The 26,301-nt window shown below is 44.8% G+C and overlaps 1 protein-coding gene and 1 non-coding gene across 3 annotated transcripts in view; one reads left to right on the forward strand and one right to left on the reverse strand.

Annotated features, from left to right (window-relative positions):
• The window catches only part of CD99L2 (CD99 molecule like 2), a 95,749-nt gene that overhangs the window by 22,687 nt on the left and 46,761 nt on the right, over positions 1 to 26,301 (forward strand). The gene's annotated exons all lie outside the window — the stretch shown is intronic.
• Positions 4,659 to 4,765, reverse strand: LOC134368753 (U6 spliceosomal RNA). The gene has a single exon (XR_010022463.1). It is a non-coding gene; the product is annotated as a U6 spliceosomal RNA (small nuclear RNA).

The raw sequence follows: 26,301 nt of genomic DNA on the forward strand, positions 1-26,301 counted from the left end.
TTTTTCATATGTCTGTTGGCCATTTGTATATCTTCCTTAGAGAAATGCCTACTTAGCTGTTTTGCCCATTTTTTAATTGGGTTGCTTGTTTTCTTCTTGTACAGTTGTTTGAGTTCCTTATATATTCTGGATATTAATCCTTTGTCAGATATATATTTTGCAAATATTTTCTCCCACTCTGTTGGTTGTCTTTTAACTCTTTTAATTGTTTCTTTTGCTGTGCAGAAGCTTTTTAGTTTGATATAATCCCAATTGTTTATTTTTCCTTTGGTTGCCCGTGCTTTTGGGGTCGTATTCATGAAGTCTGTGCCCAGTCCTATTTCCTGAAGTGTTTCTCCTATGTTTTCTTTAAGAAGTTTTATTGTTTCAGGGTGTATATTTAAATCCTTAATCCATTTTGAGTTGATTTTAGTATATGGTGAGAGGTATGGGTCTAGTTTCATTCTCCTGCATATGTATATCCAGTTCTCCCAGCACCATTTGCTGAAGAGGCAGTCCCTTCCCCAGTGAATAGGCTTGGTGCCTTTGTCAAAGATCAGATGGCAGTAAGTGTGTGGCTTGATTTCTGGATTCTCTATTTTATTCCATTGATCAGTGTGTCTGTTTTTATGCCAGTACCATACTCTTTTGGTTATTATAGCTTTGTAGTATAGCTTAAAGTCGGGTAGTGTTATGCCTCCAGCTTTATTTTTTTTGCTCAGCATTGCTTTGGCTACACGTGGTCTTTTATTATTCCATATAAATGTCTGGATAGTTCTTTCCATTTCTGAGAAAAAATGTCTTCGGAATTTTGATGAGGATTGCATTGAATTTGTGTATCACTTTGGGTAGTATGGACATTTTCACTATGTTGATTCTTCCAATCCAAGAGCATGGGATATCTTTCCATCTTCTTGTATCCTCTCTAATTTCTCTCAGCAGTGGTTTGTAGTTCTCATTATAGAGATTTTTCACATCCTTGGTTAACTCAATTCCTAAGTATTTAGTTTTTTTGGTGGCTATTGTAAATGGGCAGGCTTTCTTGATTTCTCCTTCTGCATGTTCACTATTGGAGAAAAGAAATACTACTGATTTTTGTGTCTTGAGTTTGTATCCTGCTACTGTACTGAAATCATTTATCAATTCCAAGAGTTTTTTTGTAGAGGTTTTAGGCTGTTCGATATATAGGATCATGTCATCTGCAAACAGGGACAGTTTGACTTCATCTTTTCCAATCTGGATGCCCTTTATTTCTTTCTCTTCTCTGATTGCTCTGGCTAGTACTTCCAACAGTATGTTGAATAGGAGTGGTGAGAGTGGGCATCCTTGTCTAGTTCCTGTTCTTAAAGGAAAAGCTTTCAGCTTTTCCCCATTCAGGATGATATTGGCAGTGGGTTTGGCATATATGGCTTTAATTATGTTGAGATACTTTCCCTCTATACCTAACTTATAGAGGGTCTTTGTCATGAATGAGTGCTGAACTTTATCAAATGCTTTTTCAGCATCTATAGAGATGATCATATGGTCCTTGTGTTTGAGTTTATTAATATGGTGTATCACATGTATTGATTTGCATATGTTGAACCAACCTTGCATCCCTGGGATGAATCCCACTTGATCGTGGTGAATAATTTTACGTATGTGTTGCTGTATTCTGTTTGCTAGTATTTTAGTGAGGATTTTTGCATCTATATTCATCAAGGATATCGGCCTGTAGTTTTCTTTTTTGGTTATATCTTTACCTGGTTTTGGTATCAGGATGATGTTTGCTTCATAGAATGAGTTTGGGAGATTTGCGTCTGTTTCAATCTTTTGGAATAGTTTGTAAAGAATCGGTGTCAATTCCTCTTTGAATGTTTGGTAAAATTCTGCTGTGAATCCATCTGGTCCTGGGCTTTCCTTTGTTGGGAGCCTTCTGATAACTGCTTCAATCTCCTTTATTGTTATTGGTCTGTTCAAATTTTCTACGTCTTCATGGTTCAGTTTTGGGAGCTTGTGTGTGTCCAGAAATTTATCCATTTCCTCCAGATTTTCAAATTTATTGGCATATAGTTGTTTATAGTAGTCTCGAATGATTCCTTGTATTTCAGATGAATCAGTTGTAATATCGCCTTTTTCATTTCTAATTTTTGTTATTTGAGTCTTCTCTCTTCTTTTTTTTTGTTAGACATGCTAATGGTTTGTCAATTTTATTTATCTTTTCAAAAAACCAACTCTTTGATTTACTGATCTTTTGAATTGTTTTTTGGGTTTCAATTTTATTCAGTTCTGCTCTGATCTTAACGATTTCTCTCCATCTGCTAAATTTAGGTTTGGATTGTTCTTGTTTTTCTAGTTCGTTAAGGTGAAGTGTTAGGTTGTTCACTTGCCATCTTTCCATTCTTCTGAGGTGAGCATTTAATGCAATAAATTTCCCCCTTAATACTGCTTTTGCAGTATCCCACAGGTTTTGGTATGATGTATCATTATTTTCATTAGTTTCAATAAATTTTTTGATTTCCTGCTTGATTTCTTCTTGGACCCATATGTCATTAAGTAGAATGCTGTTTAATTTCCATGTGTTGGTATAGTTTCCAGAGTTTTGTGTGTTATTAATTTCTAGTTTTAATCCATTGTGGTCTGAGAAGATACATGGGATAATTCCAATTTTTTTGAATTTATTGAGACTTGATTTGTGACCTAATATGTGATCTATCCTGGAGAATGATCCATGTGCTGATAAGAAGAATGAATATTCTGAGGTTGTTGGATGGAATGTTCTGTAGATATCTGCCAATTCCTATTGGTCTAGAGTATTGTTTAGATCTTGTGTTTCTCTGCTGATTCTTTGCCTAGATGATCTGTCTAATATTGACAGTGGGTTGTTCAGGTCCCCTGTTATTATGGTATTAGTGTCTATTTCCTTCTTTAGGTCTAATAGAGTTTGTTTTATAAATCTGGCTGCTCCAACATTGGGTGTGTACATATTTATGATTGTTATGTCTTCTTGATGGATCAGTCCTTTTATCATTAAGTAGTGTCCCTCATTGAGGTGGGTCTCTTGAAGGCAACATATAGTTGGGTCCTCCTTTTTAATCCAGTCAGCCAGTCTGTGTCTTTTGATTGGGGAATTTAAGCCTTTTACAGTAAGAGTTGTTATTGAAAGGTGTTGATTTATTCCTAGCATTTTATTGGTTCCTTGCTTTCTGATTTACTGTTTGGTTTCTGTGTTTGTTGGTTCCTTAGGTTGTAGATAGCATTTTTGTTTGTCTGTTTTCTCTTCATGAATGCCATTTTTATTATACTAGTGGGTATTGATTTTTCTTGGGTTTTTATGGCAGTGGTAGTTATTTTTCAGGAACCAAACCCAGTACTCCCTTGAGGATTTCTTGTAAGGGTGGTCGTGTGGTAGTGAACTCCTGCAGTTCTTGTTTGTCTGAGAAATATACTATTTGCCCTTCATTTCGGAAGGATAGCCTTGCAGGGTAGAGTATTCCTGGCTGGCAATCTTTGTCTTTTAGTATTTTGAATATATCATCCCATTCCTTTCTAGCTTTTTAGGGTTTGTGATGAAAAGTCTGATGTTAGCCTGATTGGGGCTCCCTTATAGGTGATTTGACACTTCTCTCTTGCAGCTTTTAAGATTCTCTCTTTGTCTCTGAGTTTTGCCAATTCGACTATAACATGTCTTTGAGAAGACCTTTTTGGGTTGAATACGTTTGGAGATCGTTGAGCTTCCTGGATCTGAAGATCTGTGATTTTTCTTATACCTGGGAAGTTTTCTGCCACTATTTTGTTGAATATGTTTTCAATGCAATCTCCGTTTTCCTCCCCTTCTGGAATACCCATGACTTGGTTATTTGAGCGCTTAAGGTTGTCTGATATCTCTCTCAGATTTTCTTCAATGTCTTTGATTCTTTTTTCTTTTTCTTTTTTTTTGTCTGCTTGTGTTATTTCAGACAGCCCATCTTCAAGTTGAGAGGTTCTCTCTTCAACTTCGACAGGCCTGCTGGTTAAACTCTCCATTGTGTTTTTTATTTCGCTTTATAACTTCTTCAGTTCGGCAAGTTCTGCTACATTTTTTTTCAGGACATTGATTTCCTTGTACATTTCCTCTTTCAGGTCCTGTATACTTTTCCTCATTTCATCATGATGTCTAGCTGAGTTTTCTTGTATCTCATTCAGTTTCCTCAAAATTATCACTCGAAATTCCTTGTCAGTCATTTCAAGGGCTTCTTCTTCTATAGGATCTAAAGTTTGAGATTTATTAACTTTTGGTGGTGTACTTTCTTGATTTTTCGTATTTCTGGTATCTTTTTTTTTGATGTTTATTCATTGTGGCAGGGGGTTTCACAGTCCACCGGTTTGAGATTATTGATTAACTAAGATGTTGCTGTGGTTGCCAGTTTGGTATGGCTACATCCGTGACTGCTCCGTTGGCCTCTAGTGCCTTGTGTGTGTGGTTGCCTCGTGTCTAGGGCCTCTCTGGGGAGCCACCTCTCTGGTCAGCTTGGACTCTGCTGGGCTGCTGGATCACGGGGTGGTACCGCAGGGTATGTGGTCTCTGCTGAGCTTCCACTTCCCGTGCAGGACTTCTCCCTGTTCCGTGCGCTCTGGCCCGGGCTGCTGGATCACGCAGTGGCGGCCCTACAGGGTGTGTGGTTTCTGTCGAGTCTCCGCCTCCCTAGCCGGATGTCTCCAAGAATATGGAACGCTTCACGAATTTGTGTGTCATCCTTGTGCAGGGGCCATGCTAATCTTCTCTGTATCGTTCCAATTTTAGTATATGTGCTGCCGAAGCGAGCACTATTTCTGTCTTTCTGTCCGTCCATCCGTGTCTGTCCATTCGTCTTTCCATCCATATTTCTGTCCGTCTTTCCATCCAACTGTCTTTCTGTCTTTTAGTATTTCTATCTGTCTGTCTTTCTGTCAGTCTGCCTGTGGGTCTGCCTTCCTCCTGTCTGTCTGTCCGTCTGTCTGTCTCTGTCCGCTTGTCTGTTCGTCTGTCTGTTCTTCTGTCCGTCTTTCTGTCTTTTTTGTCTCTCTGTGTCTGTCTTTCTGTCTGTCTGTGTCTTTGTGTGTCTGTCAGTCTGTCTTTCCTTCTTTCTTAGCACCCAGTTGTGCTTGTTCTTGACTTTGGTTTGTGATATATAGTTTTAACAGGTTAAAGAGAAATCTTCATTTCTGTCTTAATAAGAATTCGGCTTTTTAAGGGCCAGCCCATGGCTCACTCGGGAGAGTGTGGTGCTGATAACACCAAGGCCACGGGTTCAGATCCCATATAGGGATGGCCGGTTAGCTCACTTGGGAGAGCGTGGTGCTGACAACACCAAGTCAAGGGTCAAGATCCCCTTACCCATCATCCTTTAAAAATAAAAAAAAAATTAAAAAGAATTTGGCTTTTTAAAAAAAAATCAGAATTACATGCAGAATTTTGTCAAGTGCTGTTTTGGTATCTCTTAAGGTCTGTCTGCTCACCTTTAACCTACTAATGTAGTATATTATATCAATAGATTGCCCCCTTTAATGAGCATCTTGGTGATCCTGGGCAAGCCCACTGCGGTTTGGATGTATGGTTCTTGTGCATATTTTATTTATAATTCTTCTGTCAATATTCAAAAGTGAGATTAGACTGTATTGTACTTTTTCTGTGGTACCTTTTCCAGGTGTCATTAAAAGGAATGGGAAGTTTCTCTTATTTTTCTGCTCTGGAAAAGTTGAACAGTAGACAAGTCCTCTGTTTTGAGGATTGAAATAATTCTCCTGTGGATTTAGCCTAGTTGATTCTTTTAGGGGGATAGTTTCTAGACAGCTTTCTTATTTTTCTCCACTGTGGTTACTCTACTTAGATTTTCTCTTTCTTCCTAATTTTTGAAAATTTATATATTTTTAGAGTAATATCCATTTAATCCAGTTGAAGATAAGCTCCATAAAGCCAGGAATTTTTGGTATGTTTTCTTAACTTTGTATCCCCAGGACCTAGAATTGGGTAGGGTACATAATAAGTGCTTATTAATATTTGTCAAATGAATGAAAATGCGAATCAATGAATAAAGCCAGATTTTTCCATTTGTGAGCAGAGAGCTGTATAAAGCTCTGTCTTATTTTGATTTCCTTTGTATTGGTAGTTACTTCCTTCTCATTTCTAACTTATGTCAATTTGTTTTGCCTTTTTTCTTGATTAGGTTAGTGACATGATCTCTTCTGGCACATATTTTTTAAAGAAACCTGGACAGAAAGAGCAAGTCACCTATCAAAGGAAAAGAAGTCAGGTTCACTTCACCCTTCTTTGTGATAGTATTTGATGCCTGAAGACATTGGGGTGATACCTCGAGGGGGAAAGTGTGTGATCTAAGTTGTCATTCCCGTGGGGAGGCCACACAAAGTTGGCAGTGAACACAGGCATTTAAACAGCTAAGGCAAATTGATTGGGCAAGAGCGAGGTGCCTGGCAGGAAGCCCTGGGTCCAGAGCTCAGGGGCCACTTAGGCTGTGGGAACTTAGATTTGGTGGGCAATAGGAGCGAAACTCACAGGAATGGGTGGAACCGCTGTGGGAGAGTGGGCGAGCGTGACAGCATTCTGGAGAACAGCACAAGTGCAGGACACTGAGAAGGGGTGGTGAGCAAGATAGTACAAGAGTCAGAGGAGGAGAGTGTCGTGGAGACTGAGGACGAAGTGTTTCAAGGAAGACTGCTTGGTGGCATCAGATCCAGCGGAGGGGTCTGAAGGATGCAGCCTCAAGCCTGCCATGTGCAGACCTGGGCCTGTCATTCCTCTCATAGGCTGTGTTCTCCTGTGCTCCCCAGCTTGGTGGATGGTGTCACCGTTTTAGCCCATGTGCCAAGCCACACATGTAGGTCACCTTCACAGCCCTCTCACCCCCACATCCTTTCGTAAACTCTCCCTGCTTCCCCTCCCCAATCTGGCCCTCCCCACCTGCCTTCTCTGGCTGTTCCCTGCCGCACACTCTGTTCCAGCCCTCCTGATTTCTCCCTTCTCGCTGCTGTCTTCCTGTTCTCAGAGAATGGTGGGCTCCTGTACTGCTAAGGCCTGCCTCAGGAAGTTTCCTCTGCTCCCAGAGAATGTCTGCTCACCTTTTCAAGCCTGGCTCAGCTGCCACCCGCTCCCTACAACCTGCCTGGCCAGGCTAGCAACTGCTGCTGTGATCACAGCACCTCACAGGGGAGGCTGTCATAGCCTCAGGTGTTTAAATCTCTGCCACTAGACTGAGGTCAGGAACTCTGGTTTTCTCATCTTTCTGTCTCCCCTTAGTACCTGGGACCTGGTAAGTCTTTAGCGTTTGGTGACTAACTATTCTTGTGCTAACTTTCTGGTTCTATAATCCTATAAAAAGCATTCACTGCTGGATTTCCTTTAAATGAAAGCGCCTCAGGTCATTGAAAACGGAATTGGATTTGCAGAAATTTGAATCACAGCAGGTTGGAACTTCTGTTGTGTTCAAGGCACACTGGTCCTTGGAAGTACACCCTGTTTCATGTTTGGGCAGTCAGGCTTAGACCCTGGTTGGAGGCCAGGTGTATTTATAGTGAGCAAGACAGCTGACCTGGCTCTCCCCTTGCACACCCTGGGTGCTTGGCTACTTCTCACCCCCCCCCCCACTTCCTATTATGTGGCCTGCCCTGGGTCTCTATGGGAGCAGAAGCTGGGGCGGGTAGACTCCAGCCGCTTCCCCGCAGTGCCTGACTAGGATCAGCTTTACACTGCCTTCCCTGCGAACAGAGGATCTAGAAATGCAGTTTTCCTTATGGCTTTTAAAAAATTGTGATATTCTTCACATGCCATAAGATTCACTATTTTAAAGTGTACAATTCAGTGGTATTTGGTACATTCACATGGTTATACATCCTTCACCAGTTCCAAAACATTTTCATCACCTCAAAAAGAGATCCCATACCCATTAAGCAGTCACGCTATAGTCCTCCTTCCCCATAGTCCCTGGCAGCCAGTCATCTGCTTTCTGTCTCTGGATGGGCCTATTCTGGACATCTCATGTCGGTGGAATGACATGCTTTGTGCTCTTTGTGACTGCTTTCATGTAGCATCACGGTTTTAAGGCTCGTGCAGGTTGCCATGTGGATGAGTATTTCATTTGTTTTTGTGGCTGAATAGCATTCCATCGCACAAATGTACCACTCCTACTAGAATGCTGCTCTGTGAGAGCAGCAATTGTAGCCATTTCTTCAAGGATGTTTGCCAGGGCTGAGATCAGAGCTGGGCACTTGATTATGCTTTTCAGTAACTAGGTGGATGGATGAATGGAGGTTGATGGTTTTCCCCAAGTGTCTGGTGATTCTTGGTGGCATTCCCAGCTGGGAGGTGGGCTGCAGGCTGGGAGGATGGGAGTGGGCACAGTGTGGAGGGGGGAGGCTGTATGCTGGGGCTGTAGGTAGTGAGCAAGCAGGCTGGAGCCACTTGAACAAGGACCCCTTCTGGGGGCCAAGCCTGCTCAGGCCACCAGCTCCTTGCCAGCTTGCTCAGTTTCTTTAGGGGGCGGTGTCCAGTTTCTCTGCAGTGAGAGGGCTGCGCAGGTGGCCACGGGGAGCAGCAGGGCTGCATGTAGTTCCCCAGCTACTCTCCTGGGGTTCCTGCTCTCTCTCCCCATCTCCTCTTCCTCCCAATGAGGAGGTGTTGTGTGTGGGGGGGTTCCACCCAGCTTCCACATCTCCTCCTGGGCAGGGGGTGTGCCTGAGCTTGGCTCCTTCCCGTGTTTTTTCCTGTTACAATTTGTATTGGAAACATGTCATATTTAGAAATTAACATAGGGAGGATTGACATCTTTATGATGTTGTGTCCTTCTGTCCACAACCTAGTATGTCTCTTCATTTGTTCAAGTCTTCTTTTGCGTTCTTCAGTAGTTGTAAATATTTTCCTCTCTCATTTCTAGTATAGTTTTTAAGTTTTTTTTTTTTTTGAGGTATTGTTTACATATAGGAAAATGCTCAGAGTATCTTCAGTAGTCTTCTTTGGTAGTGTTTTAAAAATTTTATGCACTTGGTTCTAGTATGGTTCTTCAGTACTTTTTTTATTGAGGTATAATTCCCATACAGTAAAATGCTAAGATATTAAGATCTTTCAGTTCTGTCAGTTTTGATGAGTGCGTATCAAGACAGAACATCTTTATCACCCCAGAAAGTTTCCTTACATCACTTTCTCGCCCCCACCCAAGCAACCAGTGATCTGAGTTTTGCATCATAGGTTAGTCTGATCTCTTCTAGAATTTCATGGAAATGAAATCATACCATATTATCTATTCTTTTTTGTCTGGCTTTTTCACATAGCATAAAGTTTCAAAGTTCATCCATGTCGTGGTATGTTTCAGCATTCCTTTTCATTAATGAACAGTTTTCCTTTACATGGATATATTCCAGTTTGTTTATCCATTCTTCTGTTGGTGGACGTTTGGGTTGTGTCTAGTTTAGAGCTATTACAAAGCAAGCTGCTATGAACATTTGTATATGAGGCTTTTTGTGGACAAGTTTTCATTTCTCTTGGATGAAACCTAGAAGTGGGATTAACTGACTCATGGGGCACAGATATATTTAACTTTTCAAGAAATGCTAGAGTTTGTCATAGTGGTTGTACCATTTATTATGCCCATCAGCAGAGTATGAGGGTTCCAGTTCCTCCACATCTTATCCCATATTTGGTGATAGTCAGCTCCTCTGACTGATTTTTCTGTTATTCTGATTTCATCCACCTTTGTCCTTCTGGAAGTTCATCTTAATCTTTGGAATGCTACTACTCTTCCCATCCCACCCCTCTCCTGTTTCCAGGTCTTTTATGAATGTACTCACTTGTCTGCTCCTTTTCTGGTATTTCCCAGGGGTCTTGAGAGATGGGGGATATAAACATGAGTGCTTGAATGAGAGGTGAGGTCATATTTTTTAGTTATCCAAGTAGTCGGGTGTGGTGTTATAGCTTGAAGTTCTGTGTAAAAAAAAAAAAAAAAAAAAAAAAAAAAAAGGGGGGGGTGGGCAACAGTTTCCCTGTCTTCCTCTTTTCTACATTTGTTTTCTAAGCAGCAAATAAAAATGATGATTTGTTTCCTCTGAGCCTTCTGATAAAGGAATATTAACCTTTCAGCCTAAGCCTTGCTGCGCGTCCAAGAGTAACTTATTTAAGGGGAAATGGGACTGTTGACATTTTACAGGATTTTAAATGTTAAAGATCTTTTCATGGGTGGGATCAAATGGAAAGAGGCTGTGTGAGTCCGAGGGTGGAGGTGAGCCATGGGACCCGCTTTGCTAGCTCCAGTGCATGCTCAGCGCCCCCGCCAGCAGCCCGATGCATGCGAGTGGTGCTGTCCCTCCCCGTGTTTCCCACTCTTCTCAGGAGTGTGTGTGCGTGGCCCTGCTTGCACATCTGCAGGAAAATCACTGCTCGATGCCTTCCCTCCCCAGCAATGCAGGCTCTCCCTGGAAGGTTAGGGATTCTAGGCTGGTAGGATGGGGGTGCAGTACAGTGAGGCACAGCCCCTGTTAGAGGGACATAGGAGGTGGAGGCTTTCTGGTGGCAGTAGTTCCTGGGGGGAGGGGAGAATATATGACAAGGATATCCATTGTGACCAGGCATTAAAACATGCTTCATAAACAAAACCTGTCATTTGGGAGTTTGATGTACTGCTTAGGGTATCTTTTCAAGATAAGATCCTCCTCTGTAGAGCAGGATGGATACATTTGCATGGGGCTCAACTGCCAGCAAGCAGTTTCACAAGCTGGAAGGCTTGGCCACTTCTCCTGCCTCTGAAAGTGTGGCTCAGAACCTCTGCCCTCGGTGATTCATCCACCTGTCTTTGGCTGTCTGTCATCTGTCAGGGATGTGTTATAGAAACATGAACACCCTTTCAGAAAGGAGCTTCCGGCCTGGGAGGGAAGCTCAGGCTGTAGGCTTGCCAACTTTAAACATCTCCTTTCAGCAGAACTTCCCATAGCCAGAGAAGCTGGGGGTGGGGTGGGCAGAGTAGGGAAGAAACCTAATTATGCAAATTTTGATCTTAAAGCTTTATTCGTATGTTTCCTGGCAGGCTGTTCTTTAATCTCAAGAGCAAGATTGCTTAGAATTACCATATATTCTAGTTAATTGCATTAAAATTATAGCAAAGGTTGTTTTTGCTATAATCAAGAGTGATTTTGATTAATACTTATGAAATCAAATGCCTCACCAGTGGTGGGAATGGAGCAACCTTCTCAGTCAGCTGCCCTTTCTCCCTCCCTCCCTCCCCCCCCCCAAAAGGCCAAAGACACAGATTTGAAAGGGTTTGCTTTTTTTTTTTTAAATCTACTCACTTGTATGGGTAGTCGTTTTGAAAGAAAACTTCTCAAAGAGGGAATCTGATTATTTTCTACTCTCTTTAGTGCAAAGGTTATAAAATAGCCCTTATACTGGGGCAGGCAAAGAGAGGGCCTGAGCAGAGGTCTTGGCTGGTGACAGGGACTAAGCACATGCTGGCTCATGATTGGCTGGCTGTGGACTTCAGGGCACTCTGAAGGGTGTTTTCTGTTGGATCAGTAGAGCACCTTGGGAGGATCCAGAAGAAACCTGCTGGAGAAGACGGGACAGCACATACAAAGGAGACATTAGACTTGAATAAAGATAGGAGACAAAACGAAATGGAACTGAACTAGAGAGCAAGGTATGTACAGTGTGCTTAAAGGACCAGGGCGGTGGCAGTGGGCATGAAAGAAATGGCTGGATGCAAGAGAAATGTTTGAAGTTGAATTGACTGGCCTCGTTGATGGGTGGTGAGAAGAAGGTGTCACGGGTAACACCCAAGTTGCCGGCTTGCACAGCAATAACTGGCCATTTCCTCAGATGGCAGTGATCTGTGCAGGGTTCCCTGTGCGCGTGTGGGAGGTGAGGCTGAGAAGTGGACTTGCAGAGTGACATTTACAGGAGGTTCCTTTGGAGCGTCTTAGGCTGTATACAGAACCCAGACTTTCCTCCTAGTGGTGAGAGAAACAGACTCCACAAGGGACCATCAGGGACCACACAAGCACAAACTTAGCCCCGGACACACTAAACTGATTATCTAGGGAAGTCTCATTCCCTTGTCTTGACCGTGAGGGAGCCTACAGAAGAGCAGAGAATTTGACAGATTGCAAAAGAAGCGAACACAGAAATCCAATTCAGTTTCATAGTGGTCTTTGTTTATTGTTTCTGATGTGTGTAATTCAGTTTTAATTGTCTTCTACCATGAGGCCTTCACAAGTATGCCTCCATGGCTTCTAGTCAAAGGAATGAAGTCTTCGTAGGCAACCGCCTACATTCCTGAGCTCCTGTGCTCTTAAAGTCCAGGCTCAGTAGTAGGATGAAGTGATCCAGGGAGCTTACCATTGTTTTAAATTTTTAATTTTAGAACATTTTAGATTTACAGAAAAATTGTGAAGATAGCGGAGTTCCCATATACCCCATGCCTAATTTCCCCTATTATTGACATTTTACTTTAGTACACTTGTGACAATTAATAAACCAGTATTGATACACTGTTATTCATTGAAGTCCATGCTTACTCAGATTTTCTTAGTTTTTCCCTAATGTCACTTTTCTGTTCCAGGATTTCATCTCCTCCCTGGGTTTTTACATCTGAGAATTAACTGGGCTGAAGGGTCAAGAATTTCAAGACCGGAGTTCCCCATGTCTTTGGGTTCTCCATACCTTGATTAGTAAGGCTTTCTAAATTAGTTTTAAAAACACCACTCCCCAAGCTTCAATATAGGTTTCATCTTCTTTTTCCTGTCGCTGTTACGTGTGATGGAGTTCAAGGTGACTCAGTGATTCAAATAGGTCCTTGGAAAAGTGTGTTTCTGCTGGGGAGGGGAGAGTCGCCATTTCCTGAGACCTCCCGTGCCACCACTGTGATGGGCGAGGCCTTGTTTGGCATCTTAGTCTTTCCGGCTCAGCGCCCTGGCGCAGAGAGTGGGGTCCATGTCACTCTGCACGTCGCAGCCCCACACCACCATGGCAGGCATCTTATGTAAGTTTCTATGCCCCTGTATCCCCATCTCCACTTTTCACTCTCCCCTCATTCTTATTTTTTCCAGTTTTTGTCTCTGGTGAAATTCACATAACATAAAATTTACTATCTTAATAAGTATACGATTGCGTGATACTAAGTATATTCCTATTGTTGGGAAGGACCATTCTTGATTCATGACAATAAATATGCACGTATCCTCGTGAAACACACAGTTGTGTGTAATTTTTGTAAATGGCATCGTGCCCTTCTATTTCTGACTGTTTGCACTCAGGATCAGGTTTTCAAGATCTCTCCCTGTTGCTACACCTGCTTTGTTGCTTCCAGCTGCCCTCGGCTATGAATATTTGTTTGTCAGGGTCCACCTGTTGTCCCTTGCTGCTCTGTCAGTCACAGACACCCACCCAAGTTGTCTCTGCTTTCCTGCCCCCCAGTCGGCACACAGGGGTGGGGGGTACCCACGCCAGAATCCATCCAAGTGCTGCCAGGGATTTCTAGGGTGGCTGTGCTCCCTCATACTCCCAGCAGCAGGGCCCATGGCTTTCCGTGTGTCCACGTCTGTCCCACATCTTGGCCTTAATCATCTTTCTAACTCTTGCCTTCATGATAGATATAAAGTGGGATCTCGTTGTGCTAAGCCGCCATGACAAAGGCTCCGCATCTGCAGAGCTCCGTGCACCTGTACCTGCCTCGTTATCTCCCGGCCTGGGAGAGGCCGTTTGTCCCCTGTCCTCCTCCTCCCCGAGCTATATTCTTTCTCCTTTTAGAACCTTCCATCAAGCTCACAGCTTCCAGGAAGCCTTACCAAATTGAGGCTCTTCTTCTTCCTCTTGATTATTCGAGAATGCTTATGTAATGTGTGCTTCTGTTCTTCTCCTAGTACTGCTGTAACAGAGTACTACCAAGTGGCCGGTTAGCTCGGTTGCTTCGAGCACGGTGTTGGTAACAACACCAAGGTTAAAGGTTCAGATCCCTGTACTGGCCAGCTGCCAAAAACAAACAAACAAAAACAACCACACAACAACCCACAAATTTATTGTCTCCCAATTCCGAGGACTACAAGTCTGAACTCAGGGTGTTAGCGGGGCTGTGCTCCCTCCCAGAGTCTGCTAGAAATCCTTCCTGGCCTCTTCCCAGCTTCTGCAATCTCTGTGCCTCCATCTTTACATGGAGTTCTCCCTCCCCTGAGTCTGTCCAGATTTCTCCCTTTTTATAGGGACACCACTCACTGGATTAGGGCCCACTTTAATCCAGTATGACCTCATCTTAACCTTGATTACAACTGCAAAGACTCTTTTTCCAAATAAGGTCACATTCACAGATTTTGGTTGGACATGAGTTTAGGGGACCCTATTGAACACAGTACAGTGGTGCAGGCAGATTTCACATCAGCAAATAGAAGTATCCAGGAGACCTCCCAAAAAAGGATGTCCATGCCCCAGTGACGAGCCACTGCGGCAAGACCCACATGGAGCAGTGGGACAGGGACCCAGTGAGTCTCGCTTCCTGACTGGCTGCCTGTGCCTGCTTTGTCCTTTGGTGTTCTCATCTGAAAACAGGAGTGCGGGCAGCCTGCTGTTACGTGCCTATTGCAGAAATCCACATTAGCAAGTTCAGTTCCTTGTGGATAGAGGTGATCCCCACTGGAAGCCTCTCTCTCTGTTTTGGGTTGGAATGACCTGATGTTTTCCTTAGGTAAATAAAAGGCTCTGGTGGTCAGATTGCCATCATTTGTCACCTCCGCTCACACAGATGCCCCACAAGTACAATAATTGGAGGAAGCTGTGCAAATGATAGAACCACGGTGTAATGTTCACAGATGCCAACTCGCAGCAAAAGCCTAATAATATGCTAGGTGGGAATTATGGACCATAATTAAGGCCTTTGTCAGTCACATTGCCCAATTAGAATATACATAATTGTAAGTAGGACTCCTTTTTTTTCCGCCTTAAGAATAATTGCTGTTGAAAGTGTGACATTAAAGGGTTAGCAGAATAGGATTTGGAGACTTCCAAGTGAATACTGCATACCTATTAAAAACAAAGGTGAGCACTTGGAACCTTTCGAACAGGTGCCTGCTGCTCTGGCAACTTCTCCAGGACAGGGGATGTAATGTTCTTGCTGTTCTCAAGGCCTAGGATGGTGGCTGGCACAGAGTGGACAACCAGCAAAGGTCTGTTGACAGAACAGATGAGCATGCACACAGAAGAAAGCAGCTCACAATCTCCTATTGCAGCTGCAGCAAATTACCACAGACTTAGGGGCTTAAAGCAGCACAAATGTGTTCCCTGACATGCCGGAGGTTGGAAGGATGACAAGGGTCTCACTGGGTTGAAATTGAGGTCTCGGCAGGGCTGTGGGTGAATTGTTTAGGGGTGAATTGTTTCCTCGCCTTTTCCAGTGTCTGGGGCCGCCTGCATTCCTTGGCTCGTGGTCCCTTTTAGCACGCGGACTCTGACCCTCTGTCATCCCTGTTCTACTTACGGGGACCTTTGTGATTACCTTGGGCCCACCCAGATAATCCAGGAAAATCTCCCCATCTCAAGATCCTTAATTTAATCCCATCTGATAGTCATTTTTGCCACATAAGGTGACAAAGCCACAGGTTCTGGGAGTTAGAATGGGAACATCCTTGAGAGATTCTTCCAACCACAGATGTATTGCATGTGACAATGTTACCTTTGTATTATCACATTGCTTTTTAAAAATAGTTTTATCATTTTTAAATGTAAACTTATTAGATTCTCAGAAAATAGAAAATAGACATCCGTGGACAACTGCCATTAACATTTTGGTATGTATCATTCCAGACTTTATGAAAACAAGACACGAAGACACGTGGAGGCGGGTGAGCGGGAGGTGGATCACGTAGGCCCTCCGCGGCTATTGTAAGGACTTAGTAAATTTTCCCTCCCTGAGAGGTGTATATTTTGTTGTTTTTGACCTCTTTATTGAGGTAGAATGGATATACAATAAACTGCCCACGTTGAAAGTGTGCAGATCAGTCATTTCTGGTGCACGTACACGTGTGCCTGTGAAACCATCACTGCAGTCAAGGTCACGAGCACCTCCGTCAGCCCCCCCAGTTTCCTCATGCCCTGGTAATCCCTCTCTCCCTTCCTCCTGTCCCCAGGCAACCACTGGTCTGGGCACTCACTATAAATTAGTTTACATTTTTGTAGAGTCTTATAGAAAGGGGATCATACAGCATGTACTCTTTTTGGGGGGTAGGAGGGCCTGGCATTGCACGTGTCAGCCATTTTTCTTTCCTCCCTCAAATGAGGAAAGCCTCCTCTGGAAGGTTTTGGTGTTAGTAAGAGTGCTGGGTTAGGTGACTTCACTTCATAGTGTGCTGAGTGCCTGGTGGGCCTTGCTACAGGTGCCATGGCCTCTGGCCTGCCAGACCTCCTTTCTTTGCAGAAGTTAGCCATGAGTAGAAGTTAGAATTCAGCTTGCCAAGAACCACCACACGACAAGGTGTGACCCACAGGAGGAAATCATCCTCTGCCTGGTAGGGGTGGACCCAGACTTCCTAGAGGACACGATGTTTGATTTGGGCCATAATTTTACCTGGCCATACAAGGCAGAGAAGGGCCCCCCAGGCCCAGGAAGTGGCTGGTGTTAAGTCATGGGCTGGGCGTGTCCTTCAGGAAATCACTCCAGACGGGGCATGCGGAGTGTGTACAGTGGGACTGATAGGGAAGGATCTAGAAGTGGCAGGTTGGGGCCAGACCAGGTAAAGACTTGGGTGTTAGACATGTGAGTTTGGACTTCAATAATGTATTCATTTCCTGGGGCTGCTGTAACAAAGCACCACAAACTGGGAGGCTTAAAACAACACAAATGTCTTGTCTCCAGCTCTGGAGGCCAGAAGTCTGCGATCAAGGTGTTGGCAGGCCTCGCTCTCTCTGAAGGCTCTGGGGGGAGGACCTGGCCTCTTCCAGCCTGTGGTGGTGGCTGCCATCCTTGGCGGTCCTTGACCTGCAGCTGCATCACTCCAGTCTCTGCCTCCAACTGCACATAGACTTCTCCCCTCTGTTTCTGTCTCTTCTTATAAGGACACCAAACATATTGGATTAGAAACTCACTCTACTCCCGTATGACCTCATTTTAACTAATCACATCTGCAACAACCTTATTTGCAATAAGGACACTTTCACAGGTACCAGGGGTTAGGGCTCGAACATCGTTTTTGGGGAGACACTGCGCAGCCTGCAACAGTAACCGTTGCCGTGGAGTGTCCGTCCTGTGCCTGGTGGTAGGAATTGTGCGCTGTGGCTATTACTGCTCCCATCTCCCGGCCAGAGTGCAGAGCAGAGCGGCACAGTCACCTCGTCCCGGTTGCCCAGAGGCCTAGCAGAGGCTGATATCTTCTCCAGGCCCATCTGTCACTCTCCACTGGTCCCCTTGCCTCCTTCGTGTCCCCAGCTGCAGTGAGCCACGGGGTGGCTGTCGGGGGGCGTCATGGGGAGCCGTGGAGGCTGGATGAGTTTCTGGAATCTGCTGTAACAGAGGACTTCAGACTGGGGGGCTTCAGGAACAGGAATGTATCACCTCATGGTTCTGGAGGCTGGAAGTCCAAGATCTAGATGTGGGTAGGGTTGTTTCCTTCCGAGGGCCTGAGGGAAGGATGTGCTCCAGGCCTCTCTCCTTGGCTTGCAGATGACCGTCTTCTCCCTGTGTCTTCACGTTGTCTCCCCTCTGCGTGTGGGTGTGTCCAGATATCCTCTTTATCAGAACACATGTTGGAATAAGGCCCACCCTAGTGACCTCATTTTAACTTGATGACCTCTGTTAAGACCCTATCTCCAAATACAGTCCCATTCTCAGGTAGCGGGGTTTAGGACTTCAACATATGGATGGGTGTGGGGGTGGGGGACACAGCTCAGCTCATAGCAAAGGTAGAAGGCGTCACTCTTTGCCTTTGCTGAGGAAAGGCTTGGTCTCTGTGGGCTGGCTGCCAGTAAGTTGCCAGCCAGCCAGCACCCAGGGAATTCCTAAGTAGCGTTGTGGCATGTTATGAGAGCAGTAATTAAACAACCTAAAGTGTGGGTGGGGGCAGTGGGGAGATAAGACAGACGAGATAATTTCAGATTAAATTATTTCAAGAGTGGCTCGCTACTGAGAAGATCATTTGGTGGGCTGCTTGTTTTGCAGGTGGAGTTCAAGTGTGCATCCCCTGGGCCAGGCTGTGGGCTCAGGGCTAGGATTAGAGACAGCACTGGCCCCTTGCTGCCCCCACAGGTTCCTCTTATGGGGGGACTTCAGGAGACCAAGCTGACAGTACTCTACCCCGTGTTTTGGGGGTATGGAGGGGACATGTCAGGGAAGGACTCTTCAAAGAGGCACATCTTGGCTATTTGGCTGTGACTCTTTAGCTTCTCAGCCATTTTCTGGTACTTGGCTTCCCCTCTTCCTCTCTTGTCCATTATGCTGGAACATCTCTCAGACACATGCTTCTCAGGTACATCTCTGGGCTCGGCTCTTCATGGGAGTAGCAGTGGTCGCCAGAGGGGGGCCGGGCCCAGCACTGTCATTACCGTGGAGCAGGTGTGGGTGTGGTGCCCTGGCTCCTTTTAGCTCAGTGGGGCTTGCAGTGCTGCTTGTGCTATAGAAAAGGCTTGTTGCTTCTGAAGTAATTCCTCTGAAAGGGGTTGCCTTGTACTTTTGTCATATATCATTAAAGAGATCACAGCACTAGGACTGTCCCGACAAGCCAAGTGACCGAGAGGAAGCCCTTCTTGCTGTGTCTAACTTTACAGAATTACAAACTGAGAGTGCTGGCTGGTCTTGACCTCTGAAGGCCCTAGGAGCTCCTAGGGGAAGGGGAGGACCGTGCACCCTCCTGGAGCACTGTGCTTTACCCGTGTTCTCTCACTGGATCTCAAGAGCCCTGTGTGGCACACGCTGTCTCATCATCCCCATTTTACAGGTGAGGAGACTGAGGTGCCGAGCAGTGGAGTGGAAGGTGGAGGCAGGACTATAGCCGGGAGGGTCTGATTCTAGCACATGTGCTCCTTGCAGCCCTGACACCATGTGGCATGAATGTCAAACCAGGTTACAGTGTTGCAATACAAAGATACTTCAGAAAGTTCATGGAAAAATTAAAAGATAATCCTTCCATGAACTTTTTGAAGACCCTTTGTATGTGTGGGTAAAACTTGTCTATTTCGCAGCTTCCTTTATACACATCATTCCACTTTTACTGGAGTGTGTGTGCATCTGTCTGCAGGTGCAGGTGTCAGTGATGTGGCCTAGACTGGCTGTGAATGGTGGGGCAGTGGTCTCCATGCACCTCTCTGAAGACTGAGTCAGGAGGAGGTGGCTAGTAAGCTGCAGGAAAGTATGACATAAACAATTCAGAAACCGACTTGGTGATTGCTTATTGTATTTTATGGTCAAAAGTAATCATCCCAACTCCTCCGTATAGACTCAAGATCATTGAAAGTATGCCCATACAAAACCCTGGACATGAATGTTCACAGAGCGCCATTGATAATAGCAAAAACTGGAAACAGCCCCAGGGACCGTCCGTCGATGACTGGATAAATAAAATTTGGTATATCCATTCAGCGGACTATTATTCAGCTGTAAAAAGGAATGAAATTATGATACATGTTACAACATGGCTGAAGCCTGAAGACATTATGCTGAATGAAATAAGCCGGTCGTGAATCATACATGTGAGAGTATTCCATTCGTGAGATGTCTAGAACAGGCAAGTTCATAGAGACAAAATGGAGATCAGCAGTTGCCAAGGGCTGGGGCAAGGATACTGGGAAGTGGCTGCTAATGGGTGTGGGGTTTTCTTTTGGGGCGATAGAAATGTTTTGGAAAACAATATAGGTGATGGTTATACAACATTGTGAATATACTAAAAACCACTGAATTTCACACTTTCAATAAAGCTTTTTTTTTTAAAAAATGAGTCTCAGGTGCCCGAGCAGAATTTGGTAAGAGGCGTCTTCAGGCAGAGGGACCCATGAGGGCACCGAAGTGGGAAAGAACCACTGAAGTTCAGTGACCAAGTAAAGTCTGGAGGTCTGGGGCATGGTGGGGAGCTGTCATCCTGGGCTGAGCCATTGTCATTGCAGGTTTGAATAACAGCCACAACTTCCTAACTGGCCTCCTACAAACAAATCTCTACACAACAGAGGGATTTTTTTAAAAAAATGCCAGTCGGTTTTGCCAGATGCGCTTCCCTGACTCCACAGACCTAGTCCCTTTTAGTGAAGGTTCACCTCACTGCTACCTTCCCCGACTGCCCAGCCTGAAGCAGGTCTTCACTCCTAAAGCTGCAATGTGGCGAGGAGCCTCTTCTAAGCAGCCGTCAGTGCTTCACACGGGAAAATAGCTGATGGTTATTGGCTGTCATAGTCGGCTCCCCTCCCCCGTGTCCGCATCCTAATCTCCAGAACCTGTGAATGTCACCTTACATGGCAAGAGGGACTTTCAGGTGGGTCAAGTTGTGGATCTTTCCTGATTATTCAGGCGGGCCCAATGTGATCACGAGGGGCCTCATAAGTCAGTGGCAGGACAGTCACAGAAAGATATGGTGATAAAGCACAGGTTGGAGCCATAAACTTTAAAGATGGAGAAAGGGCCGTGAGCCAAGGAATTTAGGCAGCCTCCAGAAACTGGAAAAAGCAGAGAAATGGGGCTCCCTTAGAGCCTCCAGAAGGAACGCAGCCTGCTGGCCTCCTGATTTTGGCCCAGTGAGACCCATTTCAGACATCTGACCTCCAGAACTGTAAGAGCATAAGACTGTGCTGTTTTAAGCCACTGTCTGTGGAAATTTGTTATAGCTTCGATAGAAAACTAATCCAGCTGCCTTGTTGTAGCTCTTCAGTGGTAAAAGAGGCTGCTCATAGCACCAGGTCAGCTTGCTGACCATTGGCATGTGCATGCCACACGCCTGGCACGGTGACTGGCCCACACTAGGTCCTCAGCAAATGCGTGTTGTCTCATTTGATTATTGAATCCAACCCCTTCCTTCTACAGAATGGGGACATGGAGGCAGAGGGAGGAAGAACTTGCCCGAGTTTAAAAAGCAAAACAAAACACCACCACAGAACCAAGCCTAGAAGTCAGATGTCTTGACTGGGGCGGGGTGGGGAGGGGCGTGTGGCTTTCTGGTATGTCTCGTTAGAAGATGCTCCCAATTAGAGTTTCACCCGACCTGGGTTGGCTGTGATGTGGGGAGCATTTCCTACTCAGACAGGGTCTGTACAACATTGTAACTATGACTCACAGCCCATCAGTGGGCTATGCAAGCAGTTTAGTGGATTGCAACTAGTGTTTTTTAACGAGGTAAAATAGAGTAGAAAATATTAGAGTCTGTCACACACGTAAGAGTGAGTATTCTTTGGTTGCAGTGTTTCCATGAGTTACTTCGGAACATTTGTTTCTATGAATATCAATACAAGCAGTGCTTTGTCACATTTGTTTTTGTGTGCACGTCTGCTGGTGCCTGCCGTGCACTAGGTGGGGATGCCAAATGTGGGATGAACGTTGGGCACGTGTGTCCTGTGCAACTGGGGGATAAACAAGGTCTCAGTTGCTAGGTTCTGAATGGGCCGCATGCCTCCTGCCAAGCCGGCCTTAATGAAGAGGTGCCTGCTGCTGAGCCTGGCTTGGCTTATGTCCCAAGGGACACATTTGGGCTGGAAAAAGCTTTAGAAAGTGGACAAGTTGTTCCCTTTCCAAATTGATCAGGCACGTTCAACAATCTAAACTCACGGGATACTTATCGTTGCTAGTGGGTTTTTTTTTTTAATTGTTGTATCCTCAAAACATGTATACCCTTAGCACACCCCTCCCTCTGCCCTGGGCTTGTATACAGAGACACAAGCACAGAGTGGTAAAAAGGAGAAAGGTCAGCTGAACAGCTGTGATTTTACTTTGCATAGTATTAAATAGCTTATTTGATTTATAGTCCCCCGCAGAATGGGCTGATTTAGGGATTTAGTTGGCCAAATCAAACAGACACAGGCCTGGTAATATTCCTCGAAATTGCTGTATAGCCCAAGATACCAATCTCCCATTTGCTGCAGATACAAAAACCAGGGGATTCTCACTCCCTTTGAGGATTTGTGTTGTGGGATGAGCCAGAGTGATTGCTTCAATGATAAGCCAGCCTGGGAAGGAGGTTATGGAACAGGGTGTATTTATTTATTAAAAAAACTTTTTTGCACTGTACATATTTGTGGAGTACAGTTTGCTGTTTCAGTACATGTACATGTTGTATAATGATCCAGTCAGAAGAGTTAGCATGTCTGTCACCTAAACATTTATCATTTCTTTGTGGTTATTGCATTCAGGATCCTATTTTCTGGCAATATTGAAATATACAAGACAATATTATTAGCTGCTGTCACCCTAGAGCACCAGAACTTCTTCCTAACAGTAAGGATGTATTTATATCCAAGTGCTGGCTCCTTCTGTTTTTGACACTGCTCGCCAGACTGCTTAGTCACTGTTTGCAGAGCGCCACACAAGTGCCAAGGGCTCTCAGGGCTTTGTCCCCTAACTGTGTACACAGGTGTTGAATTTGAGTGTGGTTGTTGATAGAAGCAACAGGCTGTCGTTGGGTAGTGGGGAGGGGACTTGGAGTAAGCTGTCTCCTGGTAGGATGACGCACATGGACAGGTTCATGGAGAAGAGTTGTTCAAATCAAAAGCAGGAAGGAGTTGAAGCGGGGGGTTGTGGCAAGGAGTCAAGATCCCTTGGTGCTGTCAGCCAGTGACCCTTACCACAGGGTTCACATGTCTGAAGGACTATTGTGGGCAACAGGAGACATACTTTTTCTTTTTAGTGACACAGTAATCGTCTGCAGTTTATGAACACCAAAAGAAAGTTTCCAAAAACCTGAGGCTTGCAATGAGTGAATTTCTTCAAAAGCACATGCCTAAGCCCCAGCCTCAGGCAATTCTGAGAGGAAAGAGGCTTGTAAGCCTTGCCAGCTCCCTGCCCCCTAGCTGAGGCCCTCTGTATTATACATTGGACAAGAGTTTGCTGCATTCTAGGGGTGGTTGATCAGATAATATTTCAGCTTCTCTCTAAAGTGAATATGCCCTGTGATTGTTGGCTTTGTCTTTGCGAAGTTTGTTTTTAAGAAACCATCACTTGCTGTTACTTTTTAATTTTTTATCGTAAAAATATGTAACATAAAACCATCTTTAACCATTTCTAAGTGTACAGTTACTAGTGTTAAGCATATTCACATGGGTGTGCAACCAATCTCCATAACTTTTTCATCTTGCAAAACTGTAAGATTCCCATTCCCCCCTTCCCCCAGCCCCCGGCAGCCACCATCCTACCCCCTATCTCTGTGAACTGGGCTTCTCTAGGAACCCACAAGTGGAACCCTACAGTATTTGCCTTTTTGTGATGGGCTTATTTCACTGATCAGCATGTTATCAAGGCTCATCCATGTTGCAATCACTTGCTGTTATTTTATTTCTTATTATTGCATTTTCTACAATTTCCACAATGGACAATAAGTTATGTAAAACAGTGAGAGGCATAGTACAAGAGGGAGCCACAGGGGCCAGATGAGGCTGGGCAGCCTTGCAGGCCATAATAAATGTGGAGTTTGTACTCTGTAGTGGGGAGGTTTTTGAGTTTTGAGCAGAAAAGCGATGTGCTATGATGTGTGTTTACAAAGGACAAAGGTGTTTCCTCACCTGCTGTGTGGAGAATGGGTTACGTGGGGAGTGGATCAGGGTGGAGCAGGCTCTTGTGGTTGTCCAGGTGAAAGATGGTGGCTGCCTAGGTGGAGGGGTGGCAGTGGGAATGTGGAGAAGTGGATGGATTTCAGGCATGTCATGGAGGTGACATTGACCGTTCTTGGTGATGGCGTGGCTGTGGCGCATGAAGAAGGTGTCCGGGATGATGTGCAGGTTTCTGGCTTGGAAAGCATGTAGGTTGGGGGCACAAACTCAGGCATTTCATTTCGCACATGCTGAGTGCGAGGTGGCTGTGAGACATCGAGCAGTGATTGGAAGAGGAGAGAGAGGAGGCAGCGAGTGTAGACAGCGATTTTCTGTTTGGTTATAAAGAGGAGGGAGGAAAGAACTCAGTCCCAAGATGGGGATGTACAATCAGAGGGGGGGTTTCTAGTTTCAAATGGGAGAAATTTGAGCGTGTTTGAGAATAGATGGGATGATACTTCCCAAGTTGATTGACAGATGCCATGCAATCCGCATCAAAATCCCAGCTGCCCTTTTTGCAGAAATTGACAAGCTGATCCTAAAGTTTATACGGAAAGTCAAGGGACCCAAAATAGCCAAACAATCTTGAAAAACGGCAAAGTTGGTGGACTCATACTTCCCAATTTCAAAACTTACTGCAACACAGCAGTAATCAAGACAGGGTATTACTTGCACAAGGATAGCTCTGATGGATTACTAGCACGAGGGAGACAGAAGCCAGGTCAGGACACGTTTCCTTGGAGGAGCTATGGAAACCTCCCTTGGGTAGCAGGACACAGGACTGGAGTTCGGGAGAAAGGTCTGGGTTAGGGACATACAGGAAAAGACTTTCTTTGTCTTAGCCTGGCCTGGTGGCAAGGCTGAAATCTTGATGGGGCCTGGTGGGCATAGACTGGGATTCTTCTACCTCCAAGTCTGCTTATGAGCACGGACCGGCAAGGCCTTAGCTAATGCTGGACGGTGTGGTGTGATTGCTTTGCTTTGCCTGCAAGGCTGTCTGGGTTAGATGAGGCTCTTCTGTCCAGGCCGGCTCTCTGGTGGCCCAGGATGCAACCTAGGCTTCATCCAGACGGATCTGTGCTGGAAAATGTGCTGTCTTATGATGAGAGTCTCCAGTTTTTGTGTAACCAACTTGAAACAAAACATGAAAAGTCAGCATTTTAATGGATTCTCTTCATCTCTAAAATGAGTGGGTTGGACGAGATGATTTCTGAGGTCCCGTTCCACTCCACCTGGCTCTGATTTGGACATTTTCATATATGCAACATCAATCAGACACACTGCTCACATCGCTTAAGTAATGACACAGAAATCCACTGGTGTGTGTGTTTATGTTGGCTGCGGGGGAAGGAAATGCTATGTGCATTTATTATTAGTCAAGAGACTGGCTTAGAAGTGTTTTGGGATGGCCTTGTCTAAATCACTGACATTCTTATGACTCGGTTTCACAGGCTTATGTCACATCAGTAGAATGTTAAAGCTCATCAGATAGTGAGTGAGTTTAGATTGGGATGTGTCTTTGTTCTCTCTGCATCTATTAAGCTTTTGAATATGTTAATGACTCATAGGCTGTTTACTTATACATGTTTATTGAGGGCCTTCTACTTATCAGTGGATCTACTAGTGGATTCTGCTTAGTACCAAACATAAGAATAGCTAACATTTGAGAGATTCCTATGTATCAGATATGTGCTAAACACTTTACATGTAATGACCATGTAATCCTCACATTAACCCACAGCAGTAGAGTCTATCTCCATTTTACAGATGTGAAAACTGAGGCACACAGCTGTCATGTCCCTTGCCCAAGGTGTCTCTGCTGGTGAGTGGCAGAGCTGGGATCTGCATCTAGGCTGTTTGGCCCCAAAGCTGGTCACCAGTACTAATATCCTCACGTGTTGTCCTGAAACAGCCTTGGACCAGAGTTGGGAAGCCTCGGGCCCCAGTTCTCATGTGACACAAGTAGTGTCACCTTCGGCAAAGCACTTAGTATCTTGCACTGTTTCATAGAAACTGTGGCCCTGAGAGCGGTGTGCCTCTTGTCATAGGGCAATGGCAAGACCCCAAGCCTCCTGACACATCGTGACAGCACCTTATTTGTCATTGGTGGTTTTATTTCTGTAATGTCATCCCCTTATTCTGTGGGGAGAGGAATAATTACGTATAATCTCTTTATTTTACATATGGGGAACAGGTCACTCCTACGGGGTCAAGTTTTTGCTCTAGGACCCCCAGTCAGTGAGTGGCAAACTGCGACAAGACCTCGCACCTTCTGGCTTTGGGACCGTTTCTGTTTCTGCTGATAATTAACTGCTGTGGCCCTTGGGTTCCCACCTATAAAAAGGGCATCTGATTTCTGAGGTCCCAGGGTACTACCCACACAGAGCTGAACGCCAGGGACAGTATGTGGAGACAGCTACTCCATTCTTAAAAAATTGAATATAATTCACAAAACATAAATTCCCCATTTTAAAGTTTACAATTCAGTGTTTTAAAAAATATACTCACTGTGTTATGCAGCCATCACGACTAATTCTAGAACATTTCCATCACCCCAAAAAGAAAGCCCAGATCCATGATAGACATTTACCTTTCTGTGTAGAAAGGAAGAATGAAATTGCCTTTCAATTTCAAAC

Source organism: Cynocephalus volans, chromosome X (genome assembly GCF_027409185.1).
Source record: "Cynocephalus volans isolate mCynVol1 chromosome X, mCynVol1.pri, whole genome shotgun sequence".
In the NCBI taxonomy this organism is placed as follows: Eukaryota; Metazoa; Chordata; class Mammalia; order Dermoptera; family Cynocephalidae; genus Cynocephalus; species Cynocephalus volans.